This window comes from Trachypithecus francoisi, unplaced genomic scaffold (assembly GCF_009764315.1).
Source record: "Trachypithecus francoisi isolate TF-2019V2 unplaced genomic scaffold, Tfra_2.0 Lachesis_group15, whole genome shotgun sequence".
NCBI lineage: Eukaryota > Metazoa > Chordata > Mammalia > Primates > Cercopithecidae > Trachypithecus > Trachypithecus francoisi.
In genome coordinates this window covers 18,922,366-18,938,140 of record NW_022681460.1, presented here as the reverse complement: position 1 = coordinate 18,938,140, position 15,775 = coordinate 18,922,366, and the positions used below count along the sequence as shown (strand labels likewise).

Below are 15,775 nucleotides of genomic sequence, written 5' to 3'. Positions count from 1 at the left end.
ACATGTAGAAAAGAACTTATGTGAATATACCATGTAACATTATTTGTTTTACAACAGAAACCAATAGCTATATTGAGCAGAAAGCGAAAGTAATAGGACATAGAGATGTTACAGAATCAGAGAGAGGGCTGAAGAGCAACTTGGAACAAAAAGTGTCAAGTTGGCATAGGGGATCTCTATAGCTGTACTATCACCCTGGGACACCCTACAATTAGTAACATGACTGTTTCTTCCACCCTTCTGTTAGTCTACTCAAGACACAAAGTCCCTGGAGAAAGAAACTAATTATGAGAGTTTCCGTTACATTCAGCCTCTTTGGGGATCTTGGAGAATGAAAAAGGATGTGATAGAAATCTTCTGCAAAGTTTGGATTCATATCCCGTGAAGACTGAGTAGTATAAGGAAGTATAGATTCCTGAACAGGAAATTGAGGCCCTGTGGAGAAGGGTAGGGAGGTAGGACGGGTAGGAGCCAACAATAAGATTTCACCCACTGTGGTGAATATAAATATGGCAGAGGAAATAGACAAGCCACATGGAAACTGACAAGTTAATAAGATATCTGAAAAAATGTAATCTGATTTGCAAAACTGTTTTGTAAGCTAAGAGACGAAATTTAGAATAGACCAGAGTATTTAGTCCTCAAAGAAAACATTCCGCCAGTACAATTTAAGTGTGTAAAACAGAAAAACAATAGCCAACTCCTGGAAGCCAAAATGATTAAGAACTAGCTTTCAAAGAAAAACGGTGAGGAAGACATCGTATCCAAGAATGGTAAAAAAGACAGAATGGATTTTTACAGTAGATGAGTTTACTATGATAACCTTTCATTTTGAAGGCAGCAAAAGGATTTTTCTTCAGATTCCCCCAAAAGTTATCGACTGCTGCAAACACCAGTACAAAATATTGCTGAGAGAGATTTACTCAATAAGTATAATACTGCCAAATTTTAAGACTAACAAGGAGGAAACACGGAGGGGAGTAGGATTGTGGAGTAGAAAGGAGAGAGATAAGATTGAGAATGTTTACTGGTGGGAAGATGTATTTGCTTTTTCATAATAGGGTTAAGATATTTGGAGCATTTGGGAGTTAGAAATCGATTTTTTAGAGTTTGTTTTATGGATAATCATAAAAATGTTTAGAAATTCTCTAGAAAATTAGGATATATGGGCCGGGTACGGTGGCTCACACCTGTAATCTCAGCACTTTGGGAGGCCGAGGCGGGTGGATCACAAGATCAGGAGATGGAGACCATCCTGGCTAACACGGAGCAACCCCGTCTCTACTAAAATACAAAAAATTAGCCAGGCGTAGTGGCACATGCCTATAGTCCCAGCTACTCAGGAGGCTGAGGCAGGAGAATGGTGTGAACCCAGGAGGCGGAGCTTGCAGTGAGCCGATATTGTGCCACTGCACTCCAGCCTGGGTGACAGAGCGAGACTCCATCTCAAAAAAAAGAAAAAACAAAATTAGGATATATGATTGGTTATGTTTCAAACTCAATGTCTGCCACAATCCATTAGAAAGTGAGTAATCTCCCAGACTATCCGTCTGTTTCCTGCCTCATTCTGCAAAATAATCAGAGTGCCGGAAAATGTGTATGATTCCATCAGAGCTGTAGAAAAACAGAGAATAAAGTTAGGGCATATGAAAGTTTCAGGTAAGATTAGCACATAGCAGTGTATTCTGCCAGTTTGTAAATCATCTGGGCTTTGTACGGAAATGTATCTTCAGGTTTCCTAGGGATCAGATCAAAGAAGGGAAGAGAATTAACAGCAATCTGGTTTTGCCATATGAATACAAAAAATTTGATATCATAAAATAACCCACATATATTGCTATGATGAATTTTCCATAAAAGGTAGAAATACGTGGTATAAACAAGAAAAATCCAGCAATACATTTGGATCCACCAGAAATACATTAGCACCTTCCCAAATCCTGCCTAAATTCTGAATTATGAAAATTGAGCTTAGATTTATCCTACTCTCTTATATATGGAAAGAATTTTAATTATGATCTCTAATTAGGTAGATGTAAATCCAGAAAGCAGAGATATCAACAAAAGGCCTAATTGGGGAAAAAAATAAAAGGGCCAGAATTGAAAACAGTGGTCATAATACCTTAAAATAAAAACAAATGTTAATCCCATACAATGAAGAAATAACAGAGCTATGCAATGCAGTTAAAAGGAAGAATTGAAATAGTGGTACAGCGAAATTGAAAATTAGGTAATTGATACAGTTTGGATGTGTGTCCCCTCCAAATCTCATATTGAAGTGTGATCCCCAGTGTTAAAGATGGGGTCTAATGAGAGATGTTTGGGTCATGGGGCCAGATCCCTTATGAATGGCTTGGTGCCTTCCTCCAGGGTAATGAGTGAGTTCTCACTCTGTTAGTTACCGCAAGGTCTGGTTGTTAAAAAGAATCTGGCTGGACACGGTGGCTCATGCCTGTAATCCCAACACTTGGGGAGACTGAGGCAGGGGGATCACTTGAGCCTCAGGAATTTGAGAGAAGCCCAGGCAACAAAGGCAGACTCTGTCTCTACTTAAAAAAAAAAAAAAGTGTGCTACCTTCTTTCCCTTTCCCCTGTCTCTCTTGCTGCCCCTCTGGCCATGTGTAACACCTGCTCCCCCTTCACCTTCTGCCGTGATTGTAGGTTTCCTGAGGGCCCCACCAGAAGCAGATGCTGATATTATGCTGCTTATACCATCTGCAGAACCATGAGCCAAAATAAACCTCTTTTGTTTATACATCACCCAGCCTCGGGTATTCCTTTATAGCAACACAAAACAGACTAATACAGTACTTAAATTCTTTACAATATTTTTCATATGCTGTAGACAATGAAAATTTTAGGAAAATATGTACATCATACCGCCAATCAAAATATAACATTAGAAATGTACACATATTTAAAATGGTAAACCTACTTGAAAATTTTAAAATCTCTCAAATAACTAGATCAAAGAATGAGTATATTAGACTATTTAACAACTACAGTATAAGCATCACATTAAATTTGGTGGAAAACAGCCAGAGTTATACTTAAAAAAATACATAGCTCCAAAGGTCTGCATTAAGAAAAAGTAAATATGTGGTTAAGTCTATATTTCATTAATTTAGGGAATAAAAGAGGTATAACAAAAATAAGAATATAAATAGATTGCAAAATGAAAGAGAAGCTGATAAAACTTTCTCTGCCCCTTCTCAACAGCATCCTTATTGAGACACTCTTCTGGGAAAAACCTTGAAAGCAGTAAGAACCATGTTGTTCACTTATTAAGAGACAGAAAGTTTTGATGACCATGAGTTTGAGTGGCCCCCTCAGCAGGAAGACTCTTCTAGGCGTGTTTTTGTATAGTGTCCTCATCTGTACAGAGCAGCTCATGGAAATGGTGCTTATCAGATTGGGTGGTGATTGGGATAAAGCAGTGAGAGATATGCTCCAGATCACAATCACTATTTGGAGGAAATCATGTGTCTCTTCAGCAGGTATTGGATGAGTGTCAACTACGAGTCAGACACTGCCCATGGCCTCGAGATACGCCTGAGATAAAATAGCCCCCAGTCCCTGCCCTTGTGGAGCTTACATTTTACTGATTAAATGTAGCTCATAAATCAAAACTGGAAAACTTGATGAGACCTGTAAGAAAAAGGTTGATGTTCTGGTTGGTCGGTTTTGTTATTGGAATGACAGGAGAGCACACAGGGAGGAAACTGACAGTGATGTTCATCCAACTGACCTTCATACTGCCAGCATCTCCCCTCTTCAGTCTCTCCCCCACTGTAGCACTAAGGAAAGTTGTCATCACTCCACACAGTCTTCTTGCAAACCACCACTGGTCCATGTGGCCTTAAAAGTTGAATCGTTTTGATTCGGCCTACAAAACCTTTGTAATTCAGTCTCAGCCTACTTTTTCTGGTTTCCTTCATAACCGTCCTCATGCATCTTCCACTGTATAACAGACCCTTTTTCTTCCAAAAAACGCACCAAGCACATCTGAGTACTTCTTATATCTGCATTCCCTCTACCTGGAATGGCTTTCACCCTGCTCCTTCCACCTGCCAAGATAGATACAGCCCCTCCAGGCCCTCCCTGGTTTTACAACACTAAGACACCCCACCCCCTCCCCCTTCTCTTCCTTTCCTGCGTTCTCTGCATACACTGCTGTTACAGTTCATTGTTTATGGCTCTGTGAACCTTCTCACCTCCTCACTCCCTTTTCCCCAGTAGGATTTGTACAACTCAAAAATAAAAATGATGTTTTTGCTGTTTTCATATCCTCATGCTTAGCACTGTATGCCTGGCACTAGAAAACATTTAGTAAATGTTCATTGACTAAAACTCTTCAACAGGTTTTCTGTGACCTTCACTTTTTAAAACCCCAACAGAAAATTCTTCCAGTGACTTTTAAAGTAAAATCCATACATGGATAATATAAATAAGCAATTGGCCTGGAAGGCTTGGGGTAAGAGATTGGAAGGAGAAAACGTGATGTCGTAAGGTGATTAACAATATGCATGATCTCTAACCACATACAGCCTCTGTGGCTCCACCTCCAACCACCCCAGCTAGCAAAACATCTTCCTTTTTATCTGTTCTGTAAATGCTGATTCTCTGAAAAAGAAAGTTTTCAAAATCAGCTGGAAACTATTTGTAAATTATATCATTACTAAATACAGTGGCTCATTTATTGTAGACATTTAAAGTAGATTTGACATAGAGCATTCTGAAATTATAAACCTAAGAAGAAATTATAAAAAGTAAATGTGAAAGTGATTCTACAAAGTATATATATGGTCGTTAATTTGAGGAAACTAACTAAAACTTAATGACACATTTATGCCAATTTCCTAGAAAGGAACAATTTTAATTATATTTATCAGGTGATACTGACTGTAATATTAATGTAGTTATATAATTATGTAATTATTGTATATTAATGTGTTTGGCCCTATAATTTCTTAGAGGTTTAGATTTAATTTACTATTTGGCAGTATTGAAATTTTTATAAGAAAGGAATGTAAAATACTGAATAGCTAATATTTTCATTTAAAAGTTTAATTCAGTAAAACAGAATTATAATTTTACTTATTATGTTTATAATTAAATTTCCATGGTTAATGAGTTATAGCTGTTACACAATGACTATTCCATTATGATAGGTAAATTTAATTTGCGCTTTAAAAGTACAGAGTTGATTCAAAAACAACACATATTTTAGTCAAAAGAAATTACTACTTTTTCTTGTCCTAGAGTGAATTGCAGAAATCATACCTACCCCTTAACTCAGATTTGTTCTGTTTGTCCCTCTGCATAAGCCCTATCTTGTGCTGATAATTGTTTTTGAAAGCATTGTTTCGTAAGCTGTAAAAATTTTATCTCCACAATTCATGAGCTCATTTCTACATTTCACTAGTAATCCCAGCACTAAAACTTATTTATACTTATGCGTAAATGGTAGAAGCTGGCCTACCCCTTGATCTCATTGCCAAGTGAGTGCTTGAAACCTAACAGAAAGGGAAAGTCAGAAAATTCAGTTGTTTTTGTTTGTTTGTTTTGTTTTGTTTGTTTGTTTTCTGAGACGGAGTCTTGCTCTGCCACCCAGGCTGGAGTGCAGTGGTGCGATCTCAGCTCACTTCACTGCAACCTCCTCTCAGGTTCAAGCAATTTTCCTGCCTCAGCCTCCTGAGTAGCTGGGATTACAGGCTCCCGCCACCATGCCTGGCTAATTTTTTTTTGTACTTTTAGCAGAGACAGGGTTTTACCATGTTGGTCAGGCTGGTCTTGATCTTTGACCTCATGATCCAACCGCCTCGGCCTCCCAAAATGCTGGGATTACAGGCATGAGCCACCGCGCCCGGCCAAATTCAGTTGTTTTTTAATGGAATGTTTTTATTCCTTGTAGTTTAGTATAGTTCCCTACACATAGCAGCAAACTACAAATTCACATCAGTGAGAAATAGACCTGTGTTATCATTCAGCAACAGCCTGAAATCTCAATGGATTAAGACAGTATGTTCTACCTGGACTCTGCTTCTCATCATCTTTCCTTCAGAGTCCAACCTGCTGGGGCAGCTGCCATCTAGGTCATTTCCAGTTGTCATGGGGAAGAGGGAGTGGTGACAAAAGAGATTCTGGAAATGGCACACTGGCTTTGAATGCACCTGTCTGAAAGACCCATGTTACTTCAGCTTACATTTCATTGGCCAGAGCAAGTCATAGGGCCACTGTAACTTAAAGGGGTGAAGAGGAGGTGATGAACAGCATTCATGACCACCACAGCGACCGCTGACTTGGGTTAGACTGTGTAGCCCTCTCGCCTGCCCAGAGTAGCAGAAGATAAGAATTACTGAGAAGAAAACTTTTTCAAGAGTCCCCACACTGGAGCCAGCCAGTCTCACTGGAAAACGCCTTCCATAAAATGGCACCAAAGTAGTAAGGGTGACGAGTATGATTTGGGATACGAATCTTCACTAATACACATCTTCACTACATTTTCAAGTAAAAAGCACTTGTTTACAAAGTTTGCCCTCTCCTGGAAATATCTTCTACTTTGTAGGCTTCTCCCCAGCCTTCCAGATTTGAAACAGTAAAGTTGACAGACAGACATGTACTGCCCTCTATACCACCCCTGCTGTTGTCTGTGATGGGAGGCAGTTGCTGTTTGGCAGCGGCCTGCTGTGTTGCCTGGTTGTTGAAGACCTGGTGCTTTTCCTTCCACCACTTTTTCTTTGATTTAAGTGCGCACTAGGTCAGTCACTTCTCATTTTTCAAAAGCCTAATGAAAGAGATGAGGTAATACGTTATATTTTGATTTATATTGAATCACTTTATAATTCATAATGACTGTTGAAACCAGTACTTCAAATCATTTTTATTGCCTGAGTCATATTGACATGGATTTCTAACACAGATTTTTGCCTGTGAGTGAATGTTTTTCAACAAAAGTTGTTTTTTCCAGGAATGTTCTTGCAAATTATTTTTCTTTGAAATTGTGATCTCCTTTAGAAGGGTATATAAGATAGCTGTAGCAAGGAATTTAAAATTTAATAGGGCTAGCAGAAAATGCCTCAGAATTGTGATAATTTACCATCTGGTAATTTCATTCATTAAGTGAATCAGCAGATGCTTATTGAACACCTGCTTTGAGGCACTGCAGTTGGTGCTGCAGAAACAACAGTGAATAAGAGAAACGTAGTCCCCATTGACAAATGTTAATTCTAATATTAATTTCACAACAACCGTATAAAGTAGGAGTAGGAACTGTTTTTATTCTCATTTTATGGAGGAAGAAACAGAGGCAGAGTGTTCTTTGCCCAAGGACATGCAAAGTAGCAGAGCTAGGCTTCAAACTTGGGCATTCTGGCTCCAAGCTACTGAATAGCAGATAGACATTAGAGATCTCAAACACAGAAGATAAGATATTGATAGGCCTGAACCCATGAGGCATCAACAACTAAATGATAATTGAAGGAATGGACAGGAGTAAGGTTGTCCAGGGCAATAGGCCTTACTATTTAAGCGTTAATGAGAAAAAAGAGCTAGAAAAGGAGACTGAGATGTTGTGGTCTGAGAAGTAGGAGGGAAACTAGTAGATTGTGACATCACAGAGTCCAAGAGAAAATAGTATTTTGGAAACTGAGATATTCAGTTGTGTCAAATGCTGCTGCTAGAAGTTGTATATGGACTCTCTTTAGCATCTTACAACATGGAGGTCATGGATGACTTTATGCAGGGTTCTTCTGGTAGAGTAATAGGATAGAATCCAATTTTTTTTTGATTGAAGAAGAGAAGATGGTAAGGAAATTAAGATTAGTTCAGGGTCTTTAAGCAGTTAGGGAAGGTGGCATTCACGAAAACAGATGGCCTTTGGGGAAGCATCCTTTGCAATATAAGAAAGTGGGGGAGAAGGTAGGAATACAAGTAGGTAACTTGTTAGACTTGGTGGCAAATAAGTGAGATAATTATTCTCTGGTAGACCCTGTTAAGTACAAGACAAGGATTTCTGCTGAGACTCAGGGAAAGGAGAGATGTTTGATGTGAATGTGTACAGTTTAAAATTGTCATTCTGAAGGGTTGACTACAGAAACATGGTAGAGGTCCTGGACAGTGTCTAGGCTAGTAGCCATGAATTGATGGTAGCCTCAATCCTCATAAATGTATAATACTTTTTCCAACAGTGATTGACATTTTAGGTACGAGCATGGAGAAAGCAGTTAGTTGGTTTTAGTTGAGGTTTGGTAGCCAGGTAACACAGAAAGAAAGGCATGGATTTTAAAGTATTGGCAAAATTTATTGAATTTATAGACCCTGCAGTCCAAGATGAATATAAGGCAGTAGGAAAAAGGCAGGTAAATAGTGGTTAGAGAGAAAATGGACTGGTTGAATTGCTTGAGGTTTAGCTGAAGTAGAATAGGAGTAGTAGCCATAATTTAACAGGTTATTGGAAGCTTTTAAAGTTAAGGCTATATGGTGGGATGTATGAATTATAATTTTTTTGTAATGGATTAATTTTAAGTGATGTCATAATCTAAGATAACATTATGAGATTGAGTGGTTGAGGGGGGGATTTTGCCAGAGTCTATCTGCATGGCTGTGTTAATCCATTTTGTATTGCTATGAAAAGAATACTGAGGCTGGGTAATTTATAAAGAAGAGAGATTTATTTGACTTACAGTTCTGCCGTCTATATAAGCGTGGCTCCAGCATCTGCTTGGCTTCTTGTGAAGCCTCAGGCAGCTTTCCACTCATGGCAGAAGGCAGTGGGGGAGCAGGCATGTGACACAGTGGGAGAAGGGACCGAGAGAGAAGGGAGGTGTCATACTCTCTAAACAACCAGATGTCATGTGAACTCGCAGAGCAAGAACTCACTCATCACCAAGGGGAGGGCACCAAGACATTCATGAAGGATCTGCCCCCATGACCCAAACACCACCTACTAGGCCCCACCTCCAACACTGGGAAGGGGGGCACATTTCAAGGTGAGATTTGGAGGGGACGGATATCAGTTATCACTGACTATGCAACGTATTTCAACTTTAAAAATAATAAGATGTAAACATTGCTGTTTTAAAAAATCTAAGCACCAGTGAACTGATTTTTAATACTGCTAAAATATAAACGCTTTCTGTAAAATTCATAAATCCATACTAAAATATGTACTGAACAAAGCTTACTGCTTAAACAAAAAGCAGAGGGAAATATTCATGCAGAATGAAGTTTAAATATGTGATTGTTGAACAAACATTATGACTCTAGAATGACTCTAGAGCCTTAAGAAGTAAGTCAGATGATTAGAGTTGGCAGTAGAAATGTAAACAAAATGCATATCAGCTAATTAGCTGGATTTAAATGCAACTATACCTGTACAGAGCTGTTTCTTCTGAACAATAACTCCTGGAATTTTATCTGCATAGATAAATGTAGACAATTTGATTGTGGTGCTGTGAATTTGTTTTGGATTTTTGTCACTGGTTTTTTTGTTTTTTGTTTTTTGTTTTTCTTTCTGAAATGAGGGTCTCTCTGTCACTCAGACTGGAGCACAGTGGCATGATCATAGCTCACTGCATCCTTGAACTCCTGGGCTCAAGGAATCCTTCTGCCTCAGCTCTCTGAATAGCTGGGACTACATATGCACACCACCATGCCTGGCTAATTACTTAAGCAGTCACCATTTTGTCCAGACTGGTCTTGAACTCCTGACCTAAAGTGACCCTCCTGCCTCTGTCTCCCGAAGTGCTAGGACTATAGGCGTGAGCCACTGCCCCTGGCCTGGATTTCTTATGTAAATTAAGTCTTACCTTAATGTATGAAACTATCATTTGATTCATAAAAATTTGTTTTTGTTAAAAATTTTTATGGTCTAGGAATGAGGTGCCTTCTAAAGGATGTCCTCTAAAGATTTCATTTGTCAAACTTTCTTGTGTTACCACTTTATGATGTAGATTTATGGTTTATGTACTTTTTTAAGTTTTTTTCTTTAAAACATTTTAGAAAATAGTTCATTGACAGATCATAGGGTTAACCATTTTAGTAACTGAGTCCACTTCTGCTACATGATGAAATGTTTTCCCAAGAGAGGTTATATATCTGAGTATGCCACGATTCGTTTGCATTTTGAGCCTATAGGTAAATCATTGGTAAACGGGGTTGGCTGGGCAGGGTGGCTCACACCTGTAATCCCAGCACTTTGGGAGGCCGAGGCAGGCAGATCACCTGAGGTCAGGAGTTCAAGACCAGCCTGGCAAACATGATGAGACCCCATCTCTACTAAAAATACAAAAAATTAGCTGGGCGTGATGGTGCACGCCTCTAACCCCAGCTACTCAAGAGGCTGAGGCAGGAGAATTGCTTGAACCCAGGAGGCAGAGGTTGCAGTGAGCCGAGATCATGCCACTGCACTCCAGTCTGGGCAACAGAGTGAGACTCTGCCTCAAAAAGAACAAAATAAGTAAAAATAAAGACAGGGCTACTTGAAATAGTCATTGTATTGGAGACATCCAGCTAATGAACTTAAGAAGTAGCTCTTATAGGGTGGAAAGAACATGACCTTTAGAATCTAGAATCCTGGTTTCTCAGGCTCTATTTGGTTATTAGGTATTACCTAGAGCAAACCCTAGTCTTATAATTTAGCTGAAAATTCATTTAAATTGATATTAAAATAAACATAAGCCTTGAGGGCAATGTTTGTTTTTAACTTAACAATTGATCTTTATTTTATAATAATTTGAAGTATCCGATTCCTCTGAAGTAGTACAGATAGAAATTCTAGGGTCCTTCAAAAACAAGGAAATTCAGGAGCTTTAATAGAATAGGCATAGAACAGAAGAATTTTTTTCATGGCTCTTTCTTCTAAACACTTTTGTTTTTCATTCTTGCCATTAGGTAGAAGGCTAGAGTTAGAAAAGATAGGCAGAAGAGATTTTCATCTTAGTTTTATAAATGCCATTTAGTAGGTTGATGCATTTACTTGTGTAATCATATTTTGTTGTTTTTAGTTGACAAAACAATACCCACAGTTGCTCTAATTTATAAATTACTGCTAACTTATGTGTTTCAGTTCTTAGATCTAACTTGGTGTTATGATTATTAAATAGTGACTTCTTTCATTTTCTCTCATGTACTTACTGTAGTCAGGCAGAAAGAACACTGTGTAATACAGTTTAGGCTTAATTGTTAAGTCAAATAACAACTCCAGCATTTATGAGTTTCTGCCATCGAATGCTTTATAACTAGACTTAGAATAATACTAACTTAGAATTGAGCCCTGAATAACTAGTTATAGTAGACTTCTCTCTATCATCTGGTCAGGCTTCCAATTTTTAACATGTCTAGTCCCTTATGATTCACTCCTCTATTCAGCAAATGTGTTAAGCATCTATTATGTTCCATGCCATGTTCTAGTCTCTGGAGGATTCAGCAGTGAACAAATTAGACAAAGTTTCTGCTTTCATGAAATTTACATGGTAAGGGGGTAAAATGTTCAACAAGTTCACAGGATAATTTTAGATGGCAATAAGAGCTCTGAAGAAAATATAACCATGGGATAAAGTGACGGAGGGTGGGAAAGGGAGATGATGAGGACTACTTTAGGCCAAATCGGAGCCACAGTCTGAATGACATAGAAGGGTCAACCATGGAAGATTTGGAGAAAATAACATTCTAAACAGAGGAACTTAAGAGTTCTCTATTGATGGTTCATTTCTTTCTTTTGGAATGAGGAAGAGGAGAAGGCAATGGTGATAAAACTGTTTTTTTATGGTTTATTGTGTGCCAAGTACAATATCAGTACTGGGGTAATTACATAATCTCCATATTGTAGATACACTGAAGCTCTGAGAAGCTAATCCTTAGCCATATAGGAGATGACAGAAATGGGATTAGACTCTGCTGTCTGTAGCAAAACATATGAACCTGTCCACATATTATTCCCAAAACCAGTGTTGCCAGGGTTGGTACCACAACTTTTCTTCCTCTTCTGTTTACTTGCTCATCAGTTAAATACCTAAATCTCATAAAAATGAACTGGCAGTTGCAGGGCACGATGGCTCACGCTTGTAATCCCAGCACTTGGGGAGGCCGAGGCGAGCAAATCACCTGAGGTCAAGAGTTCGAGACCAGCCTGGCCAACATGGTGAAACTCCATCTCTACTAAAAATAAAAAAATTAGCCAGGTATGGTGGTGCATGCCCACAATCCCAGCTACTCAGGAGGCTGAAGCAGGAGAATTGCTTGAACCTGGGAGGTGGAGGTTGCAGTGAGCCAGGATCATGCCACTGCACTCCAGCCTGGGCAACAGAGTGAGACTCTGTCTCAAAAAGAAAAAAAAGGAACTAGCAGCAACCTTCTAGCCCATGAAATCTTCTACTTCTTGAGCAATAAAGAATAATTAACTTACGAAAACTAAGCCATAATCACACTCATAATGCTTATGAGTTAATAACAGATTTTTGCACAAGTTGTATTTGAAATTATTCATTGCACTTAAGTCTTTCTCAAAACACAAAGCTCTCCTTGAATTTTTCATATAGTTCATTAAATTGAAAAAATTATTTTCTTTCTCCATGTTTTTATTCCTCAATCTCTCACTCTCTTCAGTAGAGTAAAATGGTTTTCATTGTCCAGTAAGTACATGTAACAAAAACCTTTAATATATATAAAGACAGCCATGTGATTTCAGCTTTAATCCCTCTTTTTATTCTGAACTAGTGTCAGATACACTTCAAAATGTTGGTAAAATGAATATATTTTGGTGTGACATCGTGACAGTTAAGGTATACATTCAGCCTTTTCTCAGGCATATTGAAGATGGTAGTAGTTGAGTCACTGAGGTAGATGTTCACAATTTAGAAAAAAAGTGTTTTTAATTTGCAAATCATATGTGATATAAAATATGAAGGGAAAAGGTAATACCTTGTCATTTCAAATGAAACTAAAATATTGTGGCTTTATCAACAGACATAAATTGTGAAGGCTTACCAATACAATTGGTATGCTTTTATGTAATTAGAGAACTCCAAAAAGCACTTAGGAATAGCTCATAAATCTACCATATGTTGACAGCATTTTAATGAATTTCTCCAGACTATGAATAAAAATTTGGACTTCAGTGCTCTTTATATTTTATTCACTTAGAAAAAGTGAGACAGGATCGCTCAGATTTATTGTCATATATCATAAAAGTAACTAGAGAAATATGATTAAAATATCTACTCATTATAGTTAAAGATTTGCAATGAACATTGTATAGTATGTTTCCCCTTAATTATGTTAATTGTTCGCAAATGAGAACACTCAAAACCAGTGCTTCTAAGGTTAAACTAAGATTAGATCCAGTGACCTGGCATCTGTCAGGAGTTTTTCATAGGGGTCCAACCCATAGTGAAATCTCAGGAGGTCCCCTCAAATAATGGAGTTTAATTATTACTCATAAATGAACAGTTTTCCACATTGACAGATGTTCTCGATCCCACGCAACCCCACTACTTGGTATTGCAATTCCCACTACTTTTCCTTATCCATTCATTGCTTTCCCTTATGTCCAGATAAATGCTGAATCAGCATTTACCCACTTTATGAACACTCAAAATAAAATACCAACACTTAGACTCCTCTCCCCCCACCCTTTTTTTCCTATCAAATTAACAAAGACAGAAAACCATGTTAATACCTAGTTTGGTAAGAGTGGGGCAAAAAATTTACTTTCAGACATTGCTGTTGGGAATGCAATATGATAAAAGTGTTCTGGAAAAGAAAAAAAAAAAAGTGCCATATCTATGAGTAGATCCTTTTAGTTCCAGTTGCTCTTATCCTGCATTGAGGAATCTATCCAAAGGAAATAATCCAAAAATGTAATTACATTATGCCAAAAGCAGGTCTTGGAAATATTTTATATATTTAGTAAATAAGAAGGAACATCTCAAATACTCAGCAGTAATGGAGCGCAGCACATCATGGAATGCTCACATAACAGAATGATATGCAGCCATTAAAATGTATGCTTGTTTATTTAAGGGCATGGGCAGGTATGGATATGATAAATTATGCAGGGTACTTTCATGTATAACATGATTTCAGCTATGGAAAATATAGAGAAAAATGCATATGGAGCTATTTCTAAATATAAACCGATAAACCTAATATTCCTAAATATTTGGTATTTAGGAATACTGATTGGTACGTGATCCTTCCCCCTGCCTGTTTTTCTGTACTCATCTGAATTTCCATAGTGAACTTGTAGTATTCTTATGATCAGAAAAATATTAAGGGAAAATCACAACAGATTTGGAAAAAAAATCATTAACTAAATTTCTTCCCCATTCTTACTCAGGATTCAGTTTTTCTAACCTCTTAAGGTTTAAATTTTTTTAACTTTTCATACTAGAATTCAGCTTATAAAGTCTTAAAAGTCATCTTTTTCCCTTTCTGACATCTATTTCATAAAGAAAATGACTTGACTTAATGGTAACTGGATTTCCTTCTTGATAGTCAATTTATAGATTTCCGTCTTAGAAGGTTATTTACAACAACATCTATTAGCTGTTAGTATTATTCTCCATTCACATGGAAATGGAGGTGACATAAAGCTTAAAGATTGGTCATAAATCCTTGTACAGTCTCAGATCCAACTACTTCGTCCTTATATTATCAAAAGCAGTTCAAAAAGACAAAGGCTGCTGATAGTAACAAGATTTCGCCATTGAAAACACACACACATTGATAAATCAGTTGAAAGTGTGGTACACAATAGTATGTCTTTCGTATTCTTTTAAAAAAAAAATGAGCATTTCTAATCTCTTTGCATTTTCCTTAACCATTTAGAAGTCAAAAGTTGAATTATTTGTGATAAGTATATACACTGTATTAATATATTATTGCTATAGATAAGAATATAATAAAGTTTATTACTAACATACATGGAAATTTTGGGCTACTGAGATACCTGGCACAATCAGTGACTTTGTCTTTTCCTACAGGATCTAATTGAAAGGTGTTAGGAAAGGCATAGCAAAGAGCCTCTTTCCTGTTACAAGCAGTAAATGGCCCTTAAGAAACTTCAAAAAGAATGAATGCTTGCTTGAGGAAGAAAGGAGTAAGAGAAAAGCTGTTCAGTAATGAGCGGAGAAAAAGGAAAACCTGGTCTGAGAGATAAAAGAGGTGACTATTAAAAGGGAAGGACACAGTCTACTAGAAACTCATGAAGCTTCACAAATCAAAAACTAGACTCACTTTACCATGGAAACCCAAGATAATTAGAAAGTATATGTTTAAATGTTGTAATATTTTACTTTATTTTTAATTATCCAAAGCAAATCTAAGACTGTTAATGATAGGAATTGATAGTTTGGTTAGGACTATACAGATATTAAAGCTATGTGTAAATTTGAAATACTTAATTTTTAAAAACTGTTTCATGGGATCTGTAGATGTGACAAAAAGCTAATAATGTATTCTTTCTCTTTACTTCCTTGTCACCCTAAGACTGTGCCTCTCCTTCCGGTAACAGGATACGAGCTGCTTGTCTGAGAACATGTAATTGGAGTAGACTTTTATGTAGTGATCTGAGGCCCTTACTAGTTCTCTTTCTTTCTGAGGGAAATCACCAAATTTTGAGCCTATCGGTAAATCATTGGTAAACAGGGTTGGCCAGGCAGGGTGGCTCACACCTGTAATCCCAGCACTTTGGGAGGCCGAGGCAGGCAGATCACCTGAGGTCAGGAGTTCTAGACCAGCCTGGCAAACATGATGAGACCCCCATCTCTACTAA

The 15,775-nt window shown here is 37.6% G+C and overlaps 1 protein-coding gene across 3 annotated transcripts in view; it reads left to right on the top strand.

The window, feature by feature from the left end:
- The window catches only part of MAN1A1 (mannosidase alpha class 1A member 1), a 167,756-nt gene that overhangs the window by 61,018 nt on the left and 90,963 nt on the right, over positions 1-15,775 (top strand). The gene's annotated exons all lie outside the window — the stretch shown is intronic.